The 18,082-nt window shown below is 43.7% G+C and overlaps 1 long non-coding RNA gene across 1 annotated transcript in view; it reads left to right on the top strand.

Annotated features, from left to right (window-relative positions):
• The window catches only part of LOC141258333 (uncharacterized), a 133,899-nt gene extending 119,380 nt beyond the window's left edge, over positions 1-14,519 (top strand). Inside the window, exon 3 of the long non-coding RNA XR_012318288.1 lies at positions 14,415-14,519. This is a non-coding gene — a long non-coding RNA (uncharacterized lncRNA). The remainder of the gene's footprint in view (positions 1-14,414) is intronic.
• The last annotated feature ends 3,563 nt before the right edge of the window (positions 14,520-18,082 follow it).

Raw genomic sequence — 18,082 nt, 5'->3', positions numbered from 1 at the left:
ATAGCATTAACTCCCGATTTCTGCTTAAATTAAGTACCATGATAAACAAACCCTTCTTTCTAATATTTAAGAATTCCATAATGACATGTTCTGTTTAACAGAACTGGCATAGAGCAAATTCTTTCTTTTGCAGTATTTCATTTAAAATTAGCTTATAATACAACATCAGGAAAATGCATTTACATGGGTTAACAACTGTCTCAGTGATTGAAAACAGAGGGTGGTTATTAATGGAACATACTCTGATTGGGTCACAGTTAACAGTGGGGTACCACAGGGGTCAGTATTGGACCATTTTCTTTTTACTACATTTAATAATAACCTTGTAGCGAGCATATGTAGCGCCCCGAGGGTTCGGCCGCTACAGGGGTATTGCACCTCAGACCAGAGGTGTGATATTCCACTCCCAGGTAAGGATGGAGTATGGACCAGGGCTCAGTTAGCTGCATACAGCACACACACCCCATTTCCGAGGGACAGCTCAACGGTGCTCCCACTAGACATAAGTGCAGGCACGACCGACTATGTCCCTGCCTGGAGTGGGGAGGGGGGGGTGGAACACCCAGTGCTGTAGGGGCAGATAGGGGTTGGTTCCTGAGCGTAGGAAGGAGCTCATTGGTTGTTGGTCACCTGGGCTCATGTTGCTAGAGGGAGGTATAAAAGGTGGGCACCATCTTAGTTCAGTGTTCAGTCTGTGAGGAGAGGAGAGCTGACAGGGAGCAGCAGCTCAGGCTGAGTGCTGCTCCAGAGGGAGGCCTAGGGAAGAGGCCGGGGCCTGAGAGGAGAAGGAGAAGTGGGCCTGGAGAAGAGGCCGAGGAGGAGGTGAAGGGGAGCTGAGATTCTGGCTCATCTCAGCTCCAAGAGAAAGGAACAGAAACAGAAAGGAACTGCAAAGAAGGAGAGATAGAGAAACAGAAGGGCTCAGGAACAAGAAGGTGGAAGGGACCCTAAGAACCCACGAGAATCCAGGGTGCAGGGTCAGGCAGATTAAGGGTACCGGATCCCAAGTTGGTGGAGGAGAAACAACTCTCAGCCAAAGACCGGTCGTCGTGATCATATATTGGTGCGACACCTCATCAAACCTGCTAGGAAGGCACCATATAGGACATCGGAGGACGGGGCCCACGTTTAACCGCACAGGTCCGCGGCAGCTGGACAAAAGTGGGTCACTGGTGAGGCAGGCCAGAGAAAGGATAAAAGGGGGTCCTGTGCCATGCTCCTGAACTGCCTGGGAGTTGACCGAGCCCCACACCTGGTGGACGCAGCACGGCTCGGGCGGTCACTGCTGGCCGAAGTGACCTGGAACAAACGAACTGTGAGTAAAGACCCTGGACTGTAACTTGTTGTCTGTGTGCTCCTTCGCGCCTCCAGCACTATCAGCACCGGGACTCGCACTACCATCACTCCCAACATCCACTACACTGCCCTGGGGCTGCACTCTTCCCGTGGGGAGTCACATCACCTCAGCTGCACCCATCATCAGCCCCAGCGGACTGCCTTGCAGCGGCGGTTCCTAATAACCGCAATCCACGGGTGGCGTAGTCGGACATTATTTGGAGCGCATAGCAGACTACCATTGGCCTGACCACCCTGAGCCGCGGGACCGGGCCGCCACTACTACTACCCCCATCGTTCCCCTATCGCCCGGATCCGCGTGCCCCACGGCCCAGGGGGCGAGTCAGCTTTGGCGTAGTCGGCAGGATCATTACCAACCCGCCACAAGCGGGTATTGCGTGCCTGAAGAAAATTGCACATGTACCTTAAAAAGAAGTTTACCGCCGTCCGGAGTCGTTTCCCGCCATCCGGAGCCGATTCCCGCCATTAGACGCCATCTTGGACCGTTTCCCGCCATCTTCATCCGTCTTTCCCGCCCTGGCAGAGCGGACGCCATTATGTGCGCACCAAAAGACAGCAGGAAGCCACCTCCCATCGTGGGCCAGGTCCCAGAATGGCGCCAAAGAAGGAGCCCGCCCCCACCAGCCATGAATGCAGCAGTGGAGATGTCCATCAACATGGGGGGGCTGCCCTTGAAAGTGATTGTCAGCAGAATGCCCCAGGACCACCCCCTCTGGGGGCGGAGAGAGAAGAAAACTGTGGGGCAGGGCGCAGTCTGGATCAGTCTGGCCAGGCCGCACCCGGAGATGGAGGGAGAAACCAGTTCTGGTACCCTGGCAAAGGGCCTGCTGCAAGCTACACCACCATGCAGCCTCACCGAGCTGTTAGCCCATCTCCCCAAGGAGGACCCCGAATATACACGGGCGGCGTTGGAAGAGCTGGACCGGAGGATGGTCCGGGCGCAGCAGGACGTGATCGCCGGATGGAAGAAGGAAGTGGCCCGGCGGGCTGTGATCCTGCAGCCGAAGGCGCCATCAACGAGCAGCGCACCAGCCACCGAGGGCAGTGAAGGCCGAGCGGAGGCCGAGGACGACGCCGCGGAGGAGACCGCGACAGCAGAGGCAGGTAACGGAGACGCCCCTGCACTGAATCCTGAGGCCGCCGACCTGCCCCTGCACCCCGTCACGGAGCCCAACGCACCGGGACCCGCCGTCGACACCGTGCCCCCGCTGCCATCAACCGGCCCCCGGGCCGTCGACGCTGCCGGTGAGCCCCGCCCCACGCCGTGCCCTCTGACCCCGGGCGTGCTCAGCCAACCACCATCGCAGGCCCGGCCGCAAGGCCCTGCGCCCCCGGGCGCCGCTGCCCCGACGGAACCCCCTGCACCTGCTGTACCACCCTTGGGAGCAACCAGGAAACAACCAGCACGGGCCTGGTCGCAAGGTCACGTGCCCCCGGGCGCCGCCAACCCACCTGCGCCCCCTGCTGCTGCAGTACCACCACTGGGCGCGGATCTCTTCGCCAATACACCACTCCGGATGGGCTGCCTTTCATCTGCCCCCCCGAGTTTGTCAACCCCCGCTTCCGGAGGAGCCCGTCCGCGGAGGTCGAAGTACCCTCTGAGCCCCTCATACCTGCTCCGGCGCCTCAGGAAATCCCCCAGCTGCCATTGGAAGATGCCCAGTTTGAATGGGACCCCACAGGGGAGGACCTGATGGGGTTCACGAAAGAAACGCGAGCGGGCGCAGCTGAGCGGCGGGAGGCCTGCCGCCAACAGCTGGAGATGTTTGAGAAGGAGCAGCGAGAGCGGCGGGTGAAGCAAGAGAAGCTGCAGGTCCAGAGCGCGGAGCAGAAAATGAAGGCGCGGCGAGATCCCCGAACTGCCCGCAGACCCCGAGTCACCGGGACTGTGGTGAAGTTCCAGATGGAGCGCAGCTGGGGCTTCATCCGAGACCCCGAGACCATCAGTGACGTGTTTGTGACAAGGAGAGATGTGGAGAGTCACCTACCGGAAGGCCATCGTGGGCGGGATCTATTCCCAGGCGATGTGGTGTCTTACACCCGACACCATGGCGTGAAGGGGTGGTACGCCCTACACGTCCGCCGAGTAGTAGAGGAGGAGGAACAGCACTACTCGGACGTTGAGTACCAGGAGGGCCCGGACTGGCCTGAAGATCCGTATGAGGAGGAAGAAGGAGCGTCACAAAGGCACCGTTACCAGTGAACGGTAAAGTGGCATTGTAAATAGTTACCCGTAAGGGTGCAAAGGAACTGTGTGGGACTGTTTCAAAGTGAGTGTGGTCCCCGTTGGGACTGATATAGGACTGTTTGAAAATTGCCCAATCCCCTAAGTAACCTGGCTGAGGACTGAGAACAGCCACCCCTCTTCCCCTAACAGGCTGAGGACTGTGAGCAGCCATTCCCCTATCCCCACCGGCCGAGGACTGGGAACGGCCAATCCCATGTATATAGTTGCGTTTCTTAAAGCGCCCTCTACTGGTTTTATACAAGAACCGCAACGTCTACCTCAAAGTTAAAATGGACTGTTGCACCTTTAAAAAGAAAGAACACCTGGTCGCAAGTTGCACCGCCGCCAGGATCCAAGAATGTGCTTTACTTAAAAAAATGTTTTATGTGAAAAGGTTTTATATGCTGCTAAATAGTCATGTGAAAGTTTTCTATAATGTTTTATACAAAAGAGTTCCGGAAGTATTGAAAAAGTTTTCTATAATGTCTAGTGAAAAGAAAAGTGTGTCCTATAAAGGGAGTTGAACCGTAATGTCTGTTTCTAATGTAAAAAGTTATTGAAAAAGTTTTGCATGTCCTGTAATTATCTGTTTCTGCTCTTTTCCAGCCCGAGGACGTGCTGTGCTTTACCAGGGGGGAATGTAGCGCCCCTAGGGTTCGGCCGCTACAGGGGTATTGCACCTCAGACCAGAGGTGTGATATTCCACTCCCAGGTAAGGATGGAGTATGGACCAGGGCTCAGTTAGCTGCATACAGCACACACACCCCATTTCCGAGGGACAGCTCAACGGTGCTCCCACTAGACATAAGTGCAGGCACGACCGACTATGTCCTTGCCTGGAGTGGGGAGGGGGGGTGGAACACCCTGTGCTGTAGGGGCAGATAGGGGTTGGTTCCTGAGCGTAGGAAGGAGCCCATTGGTTGCTGGTCACCTGGGCTCATGGCTAGAGGGAGGTATAAAAGGTGGGCACCATCTTAATTCAGTGTTCAGTCTGTGAGGAGAGGAGAGCTGACAGGGAGCAGCAGCTCAGGCTGAGTGCTGCTCCAGAGGCAGGCCTAGGGAAGAGGCCGGGGCCTGAGAGGAGAAGGAGAAGTGGGCCTGGAGAAGAGGCCGAGGAGGAGGTGAAGGGGAGCTGAGATTCTGGCTCATCTCAGCTCCAAGAGAAAGGAACAGAAACAGAAAGGAACTGCAAAGAAGGAGAGACAGAGAAACAGAAGGGCTCAGGAACAAGAAGGTGGAAGGGACCCTAAGAACCCACGAGAATCCAGGGTGCAGGGTCAGGCAGATTAAGGGTACCGGATCCCAAGTTGGTGGAGGAGAAACAACCCTCAGCCAAAGACCGGTCGTCGTGATCATATATTGGTGCGACACCTCATCAAACCTGCTAGGAAGGCACCATATAGGACAGCGGAGGACGGGCCCACGTTTAACCGCACAGGTCCGCGGCAGCTGGACAAAAGTGGGTCACTGGTGAGGCAGGCCAGAGAAAGGATAAAAGGGGGTCCTGTGCCATGCTCCTGAACTGCCTGGGAGTTGACCGAGCCCCACACCTGGTGGACGCAGCACGGCTCGGGCGGTCACTGCTGGCCGAAGTGACCTGGAACAAACGAACTGTGAGTAAAGACCCTGGACTGTAACTTGTTGTCTGTGTGCTCCTTCGCGCCTCCAGCACTATCAGCACCGGGACTCGCACTACCATCACTCCCAACATCCACTACACTGCCCTGGGGCTGCACTCTTCCCGTGGGGAGTCACATCACCTCAGCTGCACCCATCATCAGCCCCAGCGGACTGCCTTGCAGCGGCGGTTCCTAATAACCGCAATCCACGGGTGGCGTAGTCGGACATTATTTGGAGCGCATAGCAGACTACCATTGGCCTGACCACCCTGAGCCGCGGGACCGGGCCGCCACTACTACTACCCCCATCGTTCCCCTATCGCTCGGATCCGCGTGCCCCACGGCCCAGGGGGCGAGTCACATACATCGTAGAATTTCAATATTTGCAGATGATACTAAGTTATGTAAATTATTCAACACAGAGAAGGACAATTTAATATTATAGAAGGATTTTGTGGAAGCTTTGACAAATAAATGACAACTCAAGTTTAATGTGGATAATAAAAATATGTAACAAGATGTGAAATTATGTACTAAATAGAACACTGTGAAAAACTAGAACTGAAAACTACTTGGGGTTTTGTTAAAATTAGTGACCAATGCCAGGCAGCTGCTGGGAGTGCAAATAAAATGATGAGATGCGTGAAAAGAGGGACACATGCTCATGATAAGAACATACTTTTGCCTCTGTACAAGTCAGTAATCAGACTATAATTGGAGTACTCCATACTATTTTTGGCACCTTGAGGAAAGAACAACATAGCAGGTACAGATGAGTATGACAAAGTTTATCAATGGAATCGATGGACTGGAAACAGGTTATCAAACGCAGGGCTATTTAAGCTGAAAAAACGATTTCTTAAGAGCAAATTAATTATAACGTACAAATATGTGAAAGGACATTTAACACCCATCCACAGGATGCCCAAGATCACTAGTATTGGGGCTCCAAGCCCTCGGTTGCTCTTCATTGCATGACCTCAGTATGGAGCCGTTTGATTTGATCAATGGGCGTGCAGACAACTTGCTGTTACATTCAATGTCTATAGAGCTGATAGAAAAAGCAGAGTATAGCCCTAAACTCCATAGACATTGGATGTTGTGGCTTCATAGAGGTAATGTTCATATCATTCTTACATTGTTACATCTAGGTTGTACTCTAGATGCACTTTTAAAAGTTATAGAATGTTATAGAACTCAATACATCACATGAAATGTATATATCTTTAACTAGTTCGATGCAAGCCGGAGCAAAAAAAAGGTCCATCAAGTTCAACTTGGTGTCAATTGTGCCTTTGTAATGTTGACGCAGACATTTCATAAAGCCTCAAGGATACTGTAAGTCTGCCAAAGAGGCTAGTGTTCTGGATCAATCACTCCATTGTAACCTGTGTTATAGCTACTGATACCATTCCTTTTAAGGTCAGAATTCAATCTGTTTTCAATTTTCTCAGGGACTAAGCCAGTTGCAAGATCCTCAGCTGCAAATTCTATGAACTGAAAAATCTTCCTTTTTCTGTGCTTTCTCCATTCTACATGGAAATAACAATGAAAAAAAAACAAACAAACAAAAAAACTGGCCAAATACATAATATAAGACGAACCCCGGAGCAGAAAACAATGAATCAGACACCAGGTTCGTATTGCCTACTCATTGGTCAAATACAAAGAAAAAGGAGGACAAAAGAGCAATATGGTAAAACAGACAGAATCTTTATTCATAATACATTACCAAAGTGTTAAAAGTTATGCAGAGATAACAAGGCAAAGAGGTAAAAAGAGGTGCCAGAGACAAGGCATATCCTGGAAATCATACAGTGAGCCATCCAACTCTGACAGGTACATGTAAAAGTAGGACAAGAAATCCAGAAGTAGGTACATAGATAGGTCAATCAGGGACCATCCATTAACAGGGGAACAACCCCATTATGGGGCAGGAAATCCAAACAGTCAATGTAAAAGTATATCGAATGTAATGCAATAATCAATGACTGACAAGGACTTGAAGCCAACAGGTAAGGAATGCACCCATATCAGGCACCAACATGTAGTAAATTGCGGTGTCCAAAATGTACCCAGAGTCTAATATATGGTACTCACCCAAACAAAAAGAAGGGGAGAAATCTAAATTGAAGACTGCCGACCAGATCCCAGGAGAGCCGCAGAAAGTGCAAACAGTAAGGGTTGTTCCCCTGTTAATGGATGGACCCTGATTGACCTATCTATGTACCCACTTCTGGATTTCTTGTCCTACTTTTACATGTACCTGTCAGAGTTGGATGGCTCACTGTATGATTTCCAGGATATGCCTTGTCTCTGGCACCTCTTTTTACCTCTTTGCCTTGTTATCTGTGCATAACTTTTAACCACTTCGCACCAGAGCCTGTTTTTGCCTTCGTGACCGGGCCAATGTTTTCAATTCTGACCACTGTCACTTTATGAAGTAATTACTCTGGAACGCTTCAACGTATTCCCCTGATTCTGAGATTGTTTTTTCATGACATATTGTACTTCATGATAGTGGTAAAATTTCTTCGATATAACTTGCGTTTATTTGTGAAAAAATCCGAAATTTGCCGAAAATTTTGCAATTTTCAAACTTTGAATTTTCATGCCCTTAAATCAGAGAGATATGTCACACAAAATAGTTAATAAATAACATTTCCCACATGTCTACTTTACATCAGCACAATTTTGGAACCAACATTTTTTTTTGTTAAGGAGCTATAAGGGTTAAAAGTTGACCAGCGATTTCTCATTTTTCCAACAAAATTTACAAAAACATTTTTTTGGGGACCACATCATATTTGAAGTCACTTTGAGGGGTCTTTATGACAGAACATACCCAAAAGTGACACCATTATAAAAACTGCACCCCTCAAGGTGCTCAAAACCACATTCAAGAACTTTATTAACCCTTCAAGTGCTTCACAGGAATTTTTGGAACGTGGAAGAAAAAAATTAACATTTAACTTTTTTCACAAAAATGTTACTTTAGACCCAATTTTTTTTATTTTCACAGGGGTAACAGGAAAAAATCGACCCCAAATTTTTTTGTGCAATTTCTCTTGAGCGTGTTGATACCCCATATGTGAGGGAAAACCACTGTTTTGGCGCACTGCAGGGTTCGGAAGGGAAGGAGCGCCATTAGACTTTTTGAATGTAAAATTTGTCTGAATAATTAGCAGACGCCATGTTGCGTTTGGAGAGCTCCTGATGTGCCTAAACAGTGGAAACCCCCCACAAGTGACACCATTTTGGAAACTAGACCCCTTAGGGAACTTATCTAGATGTGTGATGAGCACCTTGAACCCCAAGGTGCTTCACAGAAGTTTATAATATTGAGCTGTTAAAATAAAATTTTCACATTTTTCCCACAAAAACGTTTTTCATCCCATAATTTTGCATTATCATAAGGGTAATAGGAAAAACTGCACCATGAAATTTGTTGTGCAATTTCTCCTGAACACGCTGATACCCCATATGTGGAGGCAAACCACTGTTTGGGCGCACGGCAGCATTTGAAAGGGAAAGAGCACCATTTTACTTTTTGAATGTAAAATTTGTTTGAATAATTAGCGGACGCCATGTTGCATTTGGGGAGCCCCTGATGTGCCTAAACAGTGGAAACCCCCCACAAGTGACACCATTTTGGAAACTAGACCCCTTAGGGAACTTATCTAGATGTGTGGTGAGCACCTTGAACCCCCAGCTGCTTCACAGAAGTTTATAATATTGAGCCGTAAAAATAAAATTTTCACATTTTTCCCACAAAAAATGTTTTTCATTCCCTAATTTTGCATTATCATAAGGGTAACAGGAGAAATTGCACCATGAAATTTGTTGTGCAATTTCTCCTGAGTACGTCGATACCCCATATGTGGGGGAAAACCACTGCTTTGGTGTACGGCAGGGTTCGGAAGAGAAAGGAGCGCTATGTTGGCTGGGATAGTTGGCAGACACCATGTCACATTTGAAGAGTCGCTGACATGCCGAAACAGCAGAAACCCCCACAAGTGACCCCATTTTGTAAACTACACCTCTCAAGGAATTCATCTAGGGAAGTAGTGAGTATTTTTTAATTTTTAAATTTATACCATTTGGCAGTGAAAAAAGCATAATTATATTTTTATCACAAAAAAATGTTTTACCCTCAGATTTTACATTTTCACACAGGGCAATGGGTAAAAATGGTGCCGAAATGTGTCACACAATTTCTTCTGAAAGTGGCAATACCCCATATGTGGCTGTATCGTACCGCTCAGCCATACGGCTAGATCTGGGGGGGACGGAGTGCTATTTGACAATTGGAGAACAAATTATTGTAGAATAGGCATTTGGATTTGGGAGCACAACATTTTCTGAATTTCTTTTGGGGGGCAAGGGCCATTTCGCTTTTCCAGAGCCTTTCTGCTACCAGTAACTTGGAAGTCCCTTATATTTTTAACAGATGACGGACCTGAGTGGGGACTAGCTTTTTTTGAGGACTGAGTTGAAGCTTTTATTGGGAAGATTTTACGTAATATTTATCCGGAGCTCTAGGCTGAACACTTACATCGGGGTTTCCATCTAAGTTTCCAAGTGATGTAATTCAGATGAAACCCCTGCGGGATCCATTCTCTGTAATGAGGCAGCAGAGTTACTCTGGACTCCGTCTGGCCTCTGTTTAGCGGTGTCCTTTTTTTCAGAAGTGCACAAAACTGTGGCCAACCGCACTTTTATGCACGCCTAAAACAAATGACACCGTGGGATCCCAGGCTAGACGGCGTCCACAGTGGCCTATATCTGCCTCATTACAGGGAATATTCCGTCATGGGTTCCGGCTGAATCACGTATTTCAGAGATTTACACGGAAACTCTGGTGTAAGTGCTCAGCGCAGAGCGCAGAATAAATGTGCGCCGAGCCTTACTGCGATCTTTGGGAGACATAATAAACAAATCAGTAGCAGGTGAAGAATTGGTTTTATTTATTTTTTACGCCGTTCCTAGTGTGATATAACTGATTAGATTACTTTATTCTTCGGGTCGGTGCGATTACAGAGATACCAGATTTATATCGGGTTTTTATGACTGACAGCTGTCACACACTAAAAGACGCTTTTTTTTGCAAAATCTAGCATCACCATATTTTGAGAGCTATAATTTTTCCATATTTCGGCCGACAGAGTCATGTGATGGCTTGTTTTTTGCGGGACGAGTTGACATTTTTATTGGTACCATTTTTGGGTACGTGACATTTTTCGATCGCTTTCTATTCCGTTTTTTGGGAGGTAAAATTAACAAAAGCCAACAATTCAGGAATTGTTTTTTGAGGTTTTTTTTTATGCCGTTCTGCGTGTGGTAAAAGTGATCAGACAGCGTTATTCTTTGGGTCAGTACATTTACAGCGATACTACACTTACTGTATTTTTTTTATGTTTTGGCGCTTTTACACAATAAAATAATTTTCTAGAAAAAAATATTTTTTTTGCATTGCTTTGTTCTGAGCGCTATAACTTTTTTATTTTTCGGCTGATGGAGCTGTATGGCGGCTTTTTTTTTGCGGAACAAGATGACGTTTTCAGCGGTACCATTTTTATTTCTATTTTGCTTTTTGATCGCATTTTTTCCACTTTTTGTTTGGCGATATGATGAAAAAGCATATTTTTTTGCTCCGGTTTTTATTTATTTTTATTACGGTGTGCACAGAAGGAGTTAATTAGTGTGACAGTTTTATAGCTCGGGTTGTTTCGGACGCGGCGATACCAAATATGTGTACTTTTTTTGGTTTTGTAAAAATATACGGATTTATTGGCTTAATATTTTATTTATTTATTTTTATTTATTTTGTGATTTTTTTTAAGCAGTTTAAAAACATTTTTTTTTACTTTTTTTTACATTTTTACTTAGTCTCTGTATGGGACATTAATTTTTATTTTTCTGATCACTGATCTCATGTAATGTAATAGACATGTATTACATTACATGAGATCTTCGCTGACTGTTTCACAGTCAGAGTCTCCTGCCTGGCTTCAGCTGCAGGCTGAGCCAGGCAGGACACCATATATGGCAGATCTGGAGGCGGTCATGTGACCTCCAGCTGCCATAGCAACCCCAGGTCCTGGAAGGTATCAGGGGTCGTCGGAGAGGTAAGTAAGATGACCTGCTCTCCTGTGTCTATCTTCTATATGCCGCGATCACTATAGATCGCGGCATATAGAACATAGCAAAGGGTTAACATCACTGGGACCTGATCCAATCAGGTCACGATGATGTCCCCTGTCAGAGCTAACTCTCTGCACCGTAATCGCAGCACTTGCAGGACCCTGGGGGTCCTGAGCGCTGCGAGACCACCCACCGTTTTTAAACATCGGCGCTGCACAGAGCCCAGCAAGCGCCGACGTTTATCTACAGTGGGCGGTGAGGAACCGGTTAACACTTTGGTAATGTATTATGAATAAAGATTCTGCCTGTTTTGCCATATTGCTCTTTTGTCCTCCTTTTTCTATGGAAATAACAATGAGCCTTAAAGATGACCTTTTACAAACTTTAAACTACATAAATTCAATAAGGAATAATACTAAAACATTTGAGGTGAAATGACTCTATATAGCTTTAAACAGGTTACCAATCACTATCACCAGAAGAGCTCCTGCACACAACCGTTTTATCATGGGTTTAGCAAATGGGCTAACAGGGGCTCCAGGTGCTGTTAGCAGGGAGTGCTGAGAGCAACTGAGGCAAAATACATACTCTCTCTTCTATATATTAAGGCACTTTTTCACTGCTAAGATATAACACAAGAGGCAGGTATACAAACTATTAGGACTCTGTCATCATGATTCACTTTAGACACAATGGTGAAGCATGGTGGTGGCAGTGTCCTTAAATGAGGATGCATTAGTACCACTGGTGTTGGGGAGCTCCATTTCATTGATGATACCATAAATTCACAGATATACTGTTCTATATTGGAAGAGAAAATGTCGCCATCTCTTCTTGCCCTTCGTTGTGCACTTTTTCAGCATGACAATCATCCAAAACACATATGTTGCATTTCTGAAGAACAGGGTGAAAGTGATTCAGTGGTGAAGTATGAAACCCTCATGAGAAATTCTGAAGAAGCAAGTGGAGCATCACTCTCCATCCAGCATACAGGCTCTAAAAAAAAAGTTGTTCTTGAAAAATGGAAAAAGATAGAAGTTGCAATATGTCGCCAACTTGTTCGTTCCAGGCCTAAAAGACTTGGTGTTGTTCTTACATGTCATGGCGCTCATACAAAATACTAGATGTAGAAGTTTTTTATATGGGTTGTATTCATTTCTGCATCAACTAATTTAAGGAAAGAAAAGAACAAACCGAACCTGCGGTCCCTAGATCAATATGGAACAATAAAGTAGTGTCTTAAGAATCAAATACCTTTATTGAATATAAAAACCATGGTACCCTATACAAGAGAAGTACATGTGCAGCACATCACATATATTGTATAGAAAGAAAAAAGATTATACATATACATAAATAATAATTACACAGGAAAGAAACACATAATACAGTAGTTAATTCAATAAAAAAAAAAGCACCTGAAAAAAAGTCTCCACTATTCCATAATGCATGAATGAAGGGATGGTATTTGCTTGGTATAAATCTAGACTGTATGCCATCAAATACAGATGGAGGGATCCGCTAAATCCAACATGCACAACTTAGGTTAAAGTCAAAGTATATATCATTTACAGTAATATCTCACAACTGTGTGCATGACCCATATATCTAATCCATCCATACTGGAGGCAACAGTCCGTGGAGTGTCAGGACAAGTGCAAGGAAATAGATTTATTTGCAAACTGCGTCTCTAGATGCTCAATGACATACCTGTGTGTCGTTGGAGCACTGCACAATGTACACCCCGACACGCATTTCGGACTGCCGTTCTTCGTCAGGGGGTAGCATCCATAGAGTGTGCGGTGTTTAAAAAGGGGAATGGTGAATGGCACGGAAGAGAGGAAGGTCATAACGTCACATCCGGAACATGTGATATCCGGGTCATCATGCGTTTCAACTACTGGAACCCTGCGTACCAAATGGGCGGAAGGAGATATATCCGCAATGATCATATGATCTTGTGCCGACAGTGGAAAGTGAAGGCGGATGCGCCCCGCAGTCACGGACATCCACTCGATAACACTGGACCTGGAAAATGGTGCATGCGTCGTCTGGAGGGGCCGAAGGCTGCAACCCCTGCGTCAAACGACTGACGGCGTCGGATGATTATCCGAGTGACCGGTCGTCCACAGATACCGGGGCAGCAACCAACCGGATCACAGACGAGGCATGCGCACAACGCGATACGGTGTGACAAATAAGTGTCAAACAATGTCAATCTACCAGTAATCCCTAAACGAATAATGACACTATGTGTATTTGTTTGTATTAGAAAAATATATATGTCTATGAATATTTGAATGAAATCAAGTGCCAAACAATATATAAGCCCATCCAACAAACAAGTCACAGATCACATGACCCGGTATAATGTATCAAAAGGTAACAATCAGGATCCATAGGCCAACTACAAACACCTCAGTAGTAATGGCAAAATATGCTAGGTAATCTAATAACATCCATATAATACAACTAAGAGGAAAATAATAAATGATTACATAAATGAATGAAAAAAATATATATAAATAGCTTTATAAAAGTATGTATTTCAAGTGTGAAACATAGGCATAAAAATTGGGTGTCAATAATGCAATATATTAAAAGGAATTTATAATCTCTAAATGACATGAATGTGTTTTGATAAATATACTAAAATATGCACTATTACAAATAGATAAATAAATGTGAATTAATTTATTATATAATTATGCTCAAATGTATGACAAAGGTGCTAGTGAGTGTATGAAGAAAAGAAAAAACTTATGTGATAAACGAGCTGATAAACAGTGAATAAACATAGGAGTATATAAACATATACAATTATAAAAGTGCTAATGTGCCATGTAAAGTGCAATAAGTGTAAGATCATACAATGTGATAAAATAAAAAAATTTAAAGAGCTAAGCAAATTGTGTATATCTACATATATCTGTACCATAGCAGAATTTACCAATAATTCACAGAGGAAAAATCCCCAATGTACATAAAAATTACATATTTTCATAATATAATTAAGGATGTTAATATAATCTAATATATAGTAGTAATAATTATTTATCTTCTTCAAGGTCCAGCATCCAAATCTTCCCCGCCGATAAGGAAACACGTCTGATCAACACCATCAGTAAAGGCCCAAAGAAGACTCGACCCTCAACCGAACACCAAAACCAACCAGTAAGTACTAGGAACAAACAAATATGCTAATATTAAAAACAACTCTAAAACATAAAACAAAAAAGAAAATCAAAGGTTCAGTTGATTACAAAAAGGGCGCAAAACTTAAATTTTCATTTAAGCCTAATCGGGAAACGGTCTTCAGAGTCCAAATCCATCTAGCTTCCAATTTGGCTAGAGATGCACTGACTTTGCCACCCCTAATATGTGGTGTGATCCTATCTATGCCTAACACATGTAATTGTGAGGCATCACAATTGTGATGTATTTTGAAGTGAAGGGGTATGGTTTTTAAGGATGACATGTCTACATTCTCCTTTGCTGCAAGAATCTCCAAAACATGTTCTCGTACACATACCTTCAAATGTCGTGTCGTTAGTCCCACATAGATGAGTCCACAAGGGCACATGGCATAGTAGATCACTGCTTTCGTGTTGCAATTGATTGCATGTTTAATCACAAATGTATTTGTACCATCAGAGCTGACAAATGAGTCAGCTCGTCCAATATTGGGACATGCAACACAATTGCCACACGGTTTACATCCATTAACGGTTTTGTAGTTGGACAGGAAATTTTCTGATTCATCGGTATAGTGACTCCTAACTAAAGTGTCACCCAAATTTGGAGATCTCCTAAAGGTAATATTAGGTTTAGTGTCCAGATATTGGGCCTAAATAGGGTCTGATAAAAGAATAGGCCATGACTTGTCCAAATATTGACGCATTAAGTCTACATTTTCATGATATTGAGTAATAAGATGAACATATTTTTGAGGAGGCTTCGTCTTAGTCAAGTACAATGCATTGTGCCTTGTGGTGTGTTTGGCTCTATTGAAAGCCCTCATAAATATGTCAATCGTAGGGAATGCAGACAAAGGGGGGAATTTCCTTGATTTGGGTCTAATTGAAACTGGTATCTCACCTCCCAATGGAGTATTGTGCTCCACAGTCAATTCCTCGAGAATCCCTAATGCCTCCTGTTCTGTCTCTGTAGGGAATAAACGAGAGGTAGTCTCATCATGAAAATATCTCTTAAAGAGCAATTTTCTAGCAAACAGATGAAGATCTTTGATAGCGGTAAAACTATCGAAACATGCCGTAGGACAAAACATAAGTCTTCTATTTAGTATTGAATTTTCCATATCAGAAAAATTATGAGAACTTAAATTAATTACCTTTAAATTATTTTTATTCTCAGGTGAGTACCCATAATTGCGTTTGTTGGGAAGAAAGCGTAACTCACGCTTACGTTTAGGTGTAACAGAAACTGAAGTGGAGGTGGAAGAGGAGACGTCAGAGATATCACTTCTAGAGGGATTAGAGGTAATGGACGATGCCCGGTTCCTAACTGTCCCCAATTGTATATTTCTTTTCCACCTGTAGACCTTGCCAGATGCAAAATCATTAAAGTCTCAGTTAAGTTTATTTGTTTGTCTGTCCTGAATATCCTTCACCCAGGTATCCAATGATTTGTTCACCACTGTGTCAATCAAACTCACTTGTTCAGTTGTTAACTCAATTTTGGCATTCGAGTATGTCATCTCAATTGTTTTGTCAAGGTCCAATATAGATTTCTGATCACGTTGGATAAGTAATTCCATAAGTTTCCATGATGTCTCATTGCATATAATCTCCCACTCCTTAATAAAGTCCTCATCCTGAACAACAAAAGAGGGTGTAACCCTAATTCTAAGACCCCTTGGGATTAATTTTCTACGAACATAATTCTCCAAAAAGGCCTTATTCCACCAGAGGCGAGTCCGCTTAAAAACCAAATATTTGATGGTATTTAACAATGTATCCATATTAGAACCAACTGAACCCGGTATAGTGGTACCACTACTTTCAAACACTTTCTTCAATTGTCCCTGCCAGGAGATCTCCCTGGCTTTAAGGTCCGTGTCCAGGGTAGTAGATCCTGTGCAAAACGCAGTAAAATAATTAGAGAATGAGGCCACTGGAAAACTGTCTAAATACAATTGTGTATTGGAATCCAGTCTCCAGCATGAAATCCCAAATATGGAAGTCAGCACAAGGACCATAGAATGGTAGACTATTCTGTAAAAGTACATGAAGAAAGAAAAGAACAAACCGAACCTGCGGTCCCTAGATCAATATGGGACAATAAAGTAGTGTCTTAAGAATCAAATACCTTTATTGAATATAAAAACCATGGTACCCTATACAAGAGAAGTACATGTGCTGCCCATCACATATATTGTATAGATAGAAAAAAGATTATACATATACAAAAATAATAATTACACAGGAAAGAAACACATAATACAGTAGTTAATTCAATAAAAAAAAGCACCTGAAAAAAACTCTCCACTATTCCATAATGCATGAATAAAGGGATGATATTTGCTTGGTATAAATTTAGACTGTATGCCATCAAATACAGAGGGAGGGATCCAATAAATCCTGTTTCTTTCCTGTGTAATTATTGCTGTATTTATGTATATATATAATCTTTTTTCTATCTATAGAATATATGTGATGTGCTGCACATGTACTTCTCTTCTATAGGGTACCATGGATTTTATATTCAATAAAGGCATTTGATTCTTAAGACACTACTTTATTGTCCCATGTTGATTTAGGGACCGCAGGTTCAGTTTGTTCTTTTCTTTCCTCATGTACTTTTACCGAATGGTCTACCATTCTATGGTCCTTGTGCTGACTTACATATTTTGGATTTCATGTCGGAGACTGGATTCCAATACACAATTGTATTTAGACAGTTTTCCAGTGGCCTTATTCTCTAATTATTTTACTGTGCTTTGAACAGGCTCTACTACCCTGGATATGGACCTTAAAACCCCTTCAGGACCCAGCCTATTATGACCCTAAAGACCTTGGCATTTTTGTCAATTCTGACCAGTGTCCCTTTACGAAGTAAAAACTCTGGAACACTTCAACGTATCCTAGCGATTCTGAGATTGTTTTTTCATGACATTTTGGGCTTCATGTTAGTATTAAATTTAGGTCGATAATATTTGCGTTTATTTGTGAAAAAATCAAAAATATGGGAAAAATTTTGAAAATTTCGCAATTTTCAAATTTTGAATTTTTATTCTGCAAAACCAGAGAGTGATGTGACACAAAATAGTTAATAAATAACATTTCCCACATGTCTACTTTACATCAGCACAATTTTGGAAAAATAAAAAAATTTTGGTAGGAAGTTTGAAGGGTTCAAAGTTCATCAGCAATTTATCTTTTTTCCAGCAAAATTTACAAAACCATTTTTTTTAGTGACCACATCACATTTGAAGTCCCTTTGAGGTGTGTACATGACAGAAAACACCCAAAAGTGACACCATTCCAAAAACTGCACCCCTCAAGCTACTTAAAACTACATTCAAGAAGATTATTAACCCTTCAGGTGCATCACAGGAACTAAAGCAACATGGAAGAAAAAAGTGAACATTTTAATTTTTCTAACAAAAATTTTCTTTTAGCCTAAATTTTTTAATTTTCACATGGGTAACAGGATAAAATACATCCTAAAATTTGTTGGTCAATTTCTTCTGAGTACACTGATACCTCATATGTGG

The sequence above is a fragment of the Phyllobates terribilis genome, unplaced genomic scaffold, assembly GCF_046119375.1.
Source record: "Phyllobates terribilis strain yellow unplaced genomic scaffold, ASM4611937v1 Scaffold_3__8_contigs__length_932513732, whole genome shotgun sequence".
In the NCBI taxonomy this organism is placed as follows: Eukaryota; Metazoa; Chordata; class Amphibia; order Anura; family Dendrobatidae; genus Phyllobates; species Phyllobates terribilis.
Note: the sequence above shows the minus strand (reverse complement) of the source record. Positions and strands in the feature narration are given on the sequence as shown.